Here is a 6,382-nt window from a genome sequence, read left to right as displayed (position 1 = left end):
AAAAACAAAACAACAAAAAATAAAGTTGCCCCCAAATCCTTCAAAATTGCAAAGGTTCATTGCTTTAAAATTTAAAAAAACATTTTTGTGATAGCTCAAGAATAACAAGCATTCAATGATGAACTCAATGTACATTCAGGGAAATGAAGCACCATCACCCAATAAGTATATATTCCAACTATTTTCAGAATGCTTTATAAAAGCAMTCAGTTTCAAGTTCCAAACGTGATAAGAAGTATAAGGTCTTAAGAAGCCCTGATAAATACTGTCACTATTCATTTTTGCATTTCGCTTGACTTGCTCATCTGTCTCCACGACTTCACATTGCAGTTTTTCAACAACTAATCCTACAATCACCTTTGAATTGTAGAGGAACAAGGCAGGTGTAATAGCATATTAAGTAGCAATAGAACTTTTTGTTTCCCATATGAGTKATACTTTCTCCTGCTATTATTTCACTACACCAAGTCTGGTGTAGTGTTGACCAAACAGCAAAAAAGTTCAGATCAAAGGTAAGAGAAAAAGATGTTACAGTCCACAGTTTATTAGAAGACAGTGTTGTGGACCCAGCCTTTTGTAGGAAGGATGGCAAGCTGTATCCCCTGATATCTAGTTGGCTAGCACAGGGATGACTGATGAAAGCTTGTCCCCTTACATCCTATAGGTCATTTCCAGTCTGGCTCTACTATAATGTTAGCTCACAGTACATATCTCATTATTTTGCTCAGTTCTGCTCAACAATCCCCATTCAAAAGCAATCACCCAACCCCATCAAAACTTATTGCAGGTTTCTGTTTTCTGGTTTTGTACATCTCACACTGTGTAATTCTGTCAGWTGGTGACCAAGGGATTTAGTATTGAGGTCAAACATAAGTTACAGAAGAAAAAATATTTTTTGCTGAGAAAAACGGCTTTTTCATGTGTACTTAATATTTAATACAGTGTGCACTTGAAAGCCACTAGAGAGTTAAACCTGCCCCAGACCTTGCCAGCTGCTCTGTGTRCTTCTGAAATAACCTTGGGAAGGAGCTAGCAACAATCTGTGTCYCAGCTCCCTGAATGCCAAACATTCACACATTACAGCAACAGATGCTCGATTACAGCACTGCAGCGTTCTGTACCGGCACACTTTCATTTGTTCCCARCCATCATCTCCACTGACCTCCTACAGACCTCAGATCAAAAACAAAGTGGGGGGAAACTGCATTTAGGATCCCAGACAAAATGCAGCTTTCCCTCAGTATATTGTTACCTGATAAACCAAAACAAAAGCACATCAGATTTCAGCTACAGTGACAGCATAACACACTTAGAGTGTCGTTAACACAGTGCTCACATTATCATTGTAAAATTAGCATATAATAATAACCCAGCAGAATTCTTCCCTTCCCAAAAAATCAGTATCAAATCTTCCCAGTTACTAGATCATAACACAAGATATGATTGGTCCATACAAAACCAAGGAGCATATCCTGGTTGTTCAAATAGGCATATGGTTTTCTCAGATGAAAAATATCTTAACTTTAACTTGTTGAAAAATATCTTAACTTTACCCTTATCTTTACTTCTCTCCCAAGAATCTTTTGGGAAGTACAGTGCAATTTATCAACAGCACAGACAGTTATGTGAAGTTTGTATTTCCACAGACCCTCTGTGCAATGACTGATGCTGAATTTTTTTTTCTGCAATATGAAGGGATTTCAAGGTAAATTCTTCCCAAGAACACAGAACAGTTTCCACAGAAGTTCGTGTCCACATTAGTGTTTGCCAAGAAGATGATACTCATGTGAAAATATTTTCCTACACTTAAGTGGGAATGTTCAAACAAGTTTGTTCCATATAACTGTATGAAAATTATGACACAGAACAAATATGAGAATGAATGCAAACAAACCCTATCTGTGAACTGGCACTTGAAATAATGTACACATAGCTGGTAGAGAAAATTCCAATTAGTAGAGGAACAGCAGTGCTTGAATCTTTTGCCAAAACCTGCATAAAACACTTAACCTAGAGCTGACTATAGAACCTGAAATACCTTTTTACTGTAGGTAAGAGCAGGTCATAGATGGGAAGGAGATATAAGGCTGGAGTATCTCTCTCAAGGATGCTATGCATAATTTCGTATTCTTTATTTCAGAATTTGTGTCACTTGCAAGCAACCAAATCTTGAACTCAAGCCAAAAACACAAGCCCCTGGACTCATATGCAACGGTTTTCAATACACAACACATAATGGTCAAGCAATGTTGCATTAGCACAGTCCAAAAAAAAATCTGACTTTTAGAGTGCTCCCATGACATTTGATGTAGAAGTCTTTAGGGGGAAGATGCAGGGCCAGAGAATGACCAGCAAACAGTGGGTGGCAGCCTCTGTAGTCCATCTCTTCACCTAATGAACTCACCAGCCAAAAGTCCTATAAACCATCTCCCACAAGGTCCAAAGAGGTACCTTCTGATTTGTGGATAATTTTTTTATGGGCCCTCTGGGTAYCCAGAAAGAGGTTGTCTCCATGGTGACTGTATCATGCAGCCATTCCAGAAAGCTGGAGCAACTGAAAACATAACATTTGGTCAGGAATGTGTCAGGAGGTTGAGCTGTTTCATTCATGGGCCTGACAAGTTCATGTCAGGGGACTATGTGGCCTTTAGTCTCCTCTGTTTTCTTCTGCTCTGTCCTGGCAAGTATCATTAATAATGGTGGATTTCACTTGGTCTGACCTCTGCTGAGTAGGGAGACTACAATAAATTCTCTTGAAGGACCAGGGAAAAGCCTGAGTGTTTTTTCCAACACCAGCTCTGCCTGCTTTAGAGAGCACTTTCAGAGAGCTGCACAGGTAGAGCATTTGAAAGGGTGTGTGGGAGCCTTTACAACACTGCTCCTGCTCAAAGGTGYTTCTTAGTAGCCATATTGAAGGAAATAATCCTTGCAATCCCCGTTTAGGACAGGACATGTACATACACACAGAGCAGGGTTTTTTCAGTCCCATCACCAGGGTGTCAGGTGGCAGTGAAACCAGCACAAAATGTTCTGCCCCATAAAAATCTCAGATCTTAATGAAACCATAACAGTTGCCAGGGAGCCAGGCTTTCCTGTGTTCTGGGAAAGCAAACACAGATTTGATGTGCCAGGGGTCTCATATTCCACCAAAAACAAACAGCTCCAAGGGTTAAAGTCAGCAGAAGACAGATGTGCTGCCTTTTCCCATCAGCCATTCATATCCTGTGCCAAGTCTGCTTGAGACCACAGTGAAAGCTAAGTGGAAGTCAGCTGAGGCAGTCTGTGAATCTCTTGCATAGCACAGGTTTGGAAACATTTATCCTTCCCTCAACAGCTGCCTTCAGACTCTTCAAAGAAWCATTTGGAATACAGAGGCAATTGGACAACGAAAACCTCAGATCATGGCTATAAATACTTCCTTTCCCCCACCGCTATTTTAGTTAAGAGCCAGTCATGCCACCCCTTACACATACTACTCAATCCACTTGCATTAACTACTCAGAAAATGTGTTAATAATGAATTAACTTCTCAAAAGCTCATTTAGCTTGTAATTCCCCTGGCTTTCAGTAAGATGCCCAGCTGTGATACATCTCAGAGCCTGGATCTCAAATRGACAGAACTATCTCCCAGGTCTCTGCTGGGAAAGTTTCTGCACCTAATGCCTTTTTCAAYCTAGAAATKAAACAATACACACTTWCRAGATAATATTGRTATAGGAGGTAATACARAAGCTGGTCTGCATTGGAGGCCTCCAGGGGCACTTATGAAGAAATGTACACAAAAGCAGTGGTTTTTATCCTCCCCATGACTCAGCCCTGATAACACCCTCCGTGGAAACAGCAACCACTCTGTGGGGGGCCATCTCCACTAATGGGCCATCAAGGTCTCCTGGGATGACTCCTGGAATTACATCATCCCATTGGGAAATGCCTTGCCCAGAGGGGAGGAGTTGAACATTCCCACCTGTATGTAAGCTGAGGCATGGAACACCACTGCTGGATTCCCAGAGGATAAGATTTCAATAGCCACCACTGGACCTCCAGACTGGGACCAGGCGCCTCTACTGGATCATCAATTTGACAAGACCACATCCATCACTCCAACAGAACTTCAGCCACCATTTAACTGGACTGCTACCACCACTCTGACAAATAAGTGTCAGGTCATATTCGGCTTTGTCAGTTTAAGCCAGTATTTCTCTACTATTTGCTTTAATTTTCCTAATGAATTTGAGTTCTGACTTAGAATCTCTCGCAACATATTTGTGTGGGGTTAATGCCTCCACTGGCGTGCTTTCAAACTAGCACAACCCAGTACAGGGATCAGATGAGGAAAACTCAGAAGGGGGTGTTTCAAATGTACCAGGTTGTTAAAAAGGGTTAAACCCTAGTTACAAACTAGGGTTTGTGAAGACAAATTGAAAAATAAGGAAGGGAAAGCTAATGTCTTAACAAACAATTTGATGGGTGAAGGTATGGGTGCTCCCAGTTCAGCCATGTCACTGGCAGATGAGCTGCTGGCAGACAGCAGCAAGGGAGGAGGATGAGGACAAAGGCTCCAAGGGGGAAGAAGAGCCCCTGATCAAGGATGTGCAGGAAGAACTGGAGCCACCTGAGGACATGCAGAACATTGCCAAGCTCTGGGGATCCAGGGCGTTTGCCAAGATCATGCAGAAAATTGAGGAATATATTAGGATGTTTTCTAATGCCCAAGGCATCCGAAGTTTTGGGGCTGGTGGAGGTGGCCCCAGAGTACCGGCTGATTGTGGATGCCAACAATCCCACAACGGAGATCGACAATGAGCTCAACATCATCCACAAGTTCATCSGGGACAAATATTCCAAACGGYTCCCRGAGCTGGAGGCGCTGGTGCCTAAYGCCCTGGATTACGTCCGAACCATCAAGGAATAGGGGAATTCCCCAGATAAATGCAAGAACAATGAGAAAGTGCAGCAGATGTCAGCATGATGACCTCCACCACCCAGGGACAGCAGCTGTCAGAGGAGGAGCTGGGCAGGGTCGAGGACACGTGTGACATGGTGCTGGYRCCGAGCAGGGCCAAGCTGCGCATCKAYGAGTACRTGGAGTCCCGCATGTCCTTCATYRCCCCCARCMTCTCCCYCATCCTCRGGGTCTCCACGGCTGCCAAGATCATGGGGGTGACAGGGGCCTCACCCCGCTGTCTAAGCTGCCGGCCTGCAGCATCCTCCTGCTGGGGACCCAGCACCGGGCGCTGTCCGGCTTCTCCTCTATCTCCATCTTGCCCCACCCTGGCCTCATCTAGCACAGCGACATCGTCCAGGGCCTGCCACCGGACTTGAGGAGAAAAGCGGTCAAGAGGACACTGGCGGCCAGGGTGGACAGCTTCCACGAGAGCCAGGACGGGAAGGGGGGCTGCGAGCTGAAGGAGGAGATTGAGCGTGAGGTGGAAAAGTGGCAGGAGCTCCCCCCGGTCCAACAGGTGAAGCTGCTGCTGGTGCCGCTGGATGGGCAGAGGAGGAAGACGGGGGCTGGCACTACTGGAAGATGAAGGAGCACTTGGGGCTGACAGAGATCTTCAAACAGGTCAACAGGATGAGCTTCAGGCAGATCGAGGAAGAYGCCACCAGGAGGAACMTCAGKTTCRGCCTGGGCCACCTGCACAAGGGCCRCAGTGGCCGCGTGYGCCAGSCCCAGGCCAATGAGGCCACCAAGGCCCGGATCAGCAGAAACCTGMAGAGGAGCCTGCAGAGTGTCACCTGTGGGGTGACAAATGCACCATCCAGGACCGCAGCTYGGGCACGTCCTCGAGCGTGGCCTTCACCCTCCTGCAGGGGTTGGAGRTCATGAACCYRCAGGCAGCCAAGAAGAAAGTGGCCRAGGCCAACCAGAAATATTTCTCCAGYGTGGCTGAGTTCCTCAAGGTCAAAGGGGACAAAAATGGAGACCCCACCTCCTTCGAGCACTTCGGAAGCCCCAAATCCCATCAGAATTTGGGTTTTGGGGAAGTTTTTGGGGGGTCCTCAAGGTCAAGGGGGACAAAAATGGGGTCCCCATTCCCCCAACCCCACCCTGCAACCTCCAGATTCCCAAGAATTTTCCCCCAGTGTAACTTTCCTAAACTTTTTATAATTATTGGAATTTGTGGTTAGAACATCTTGGGGGAGTTGTGGGGGGATTGAGAAGGGGGTCGGGGGGTCCTGGATGGATTTTGCAGGGGTTCTGAATAGATTTAGGAGGGACTGGAAAAAAAATAATAATAAACAAAAAAGAATAAATAATAGGCTATAGAGTTGCAAACATATGTGTAAAGAATACAGAGAATATATAAAAGAAAAAAGGCAAAAATCAATAGGCATCGTACCCACATAGTACTTTGATATTTARGAAGTTACCATGGTA

At 45.0% G+C, this 6,382-nt stretch overlaps 1 pseudogene; it reads left to right on the top strand.

Moving 5' to 3' along the window:
* The first annotated feature begins 4,496 nt into the window (after positions 1–4,496).
* LOC130581506 (U4/U6 small nuclear ribonucleoprotein Prp31-like) lies at positions 4,497–6,008 on the top strand (annotated as a pseudogene).
* The last annotated feature ends 374 nt before the right edge of the window (positions 6,009–6,382 follow it).

Source organism: Malurus melanocephalus, unplaced genomic scaffold (assembly GCF_030028575.1).
Source record: "Malurus melanocephalus ecotype Western Australia unplaced genomic scaffold, MMel_1.1 scaffold_413, whole genome shotgun sequence".
Classification (NCBI taxonomy): Eukaryota; Metazoa; Chordata; class Aves; order Passeriformes; family Maluridae; genus Malurus; species Malurus melanocephalus.
This window is presented reverse-complemented; position numbering and strand designations above follow the sequence as displayed.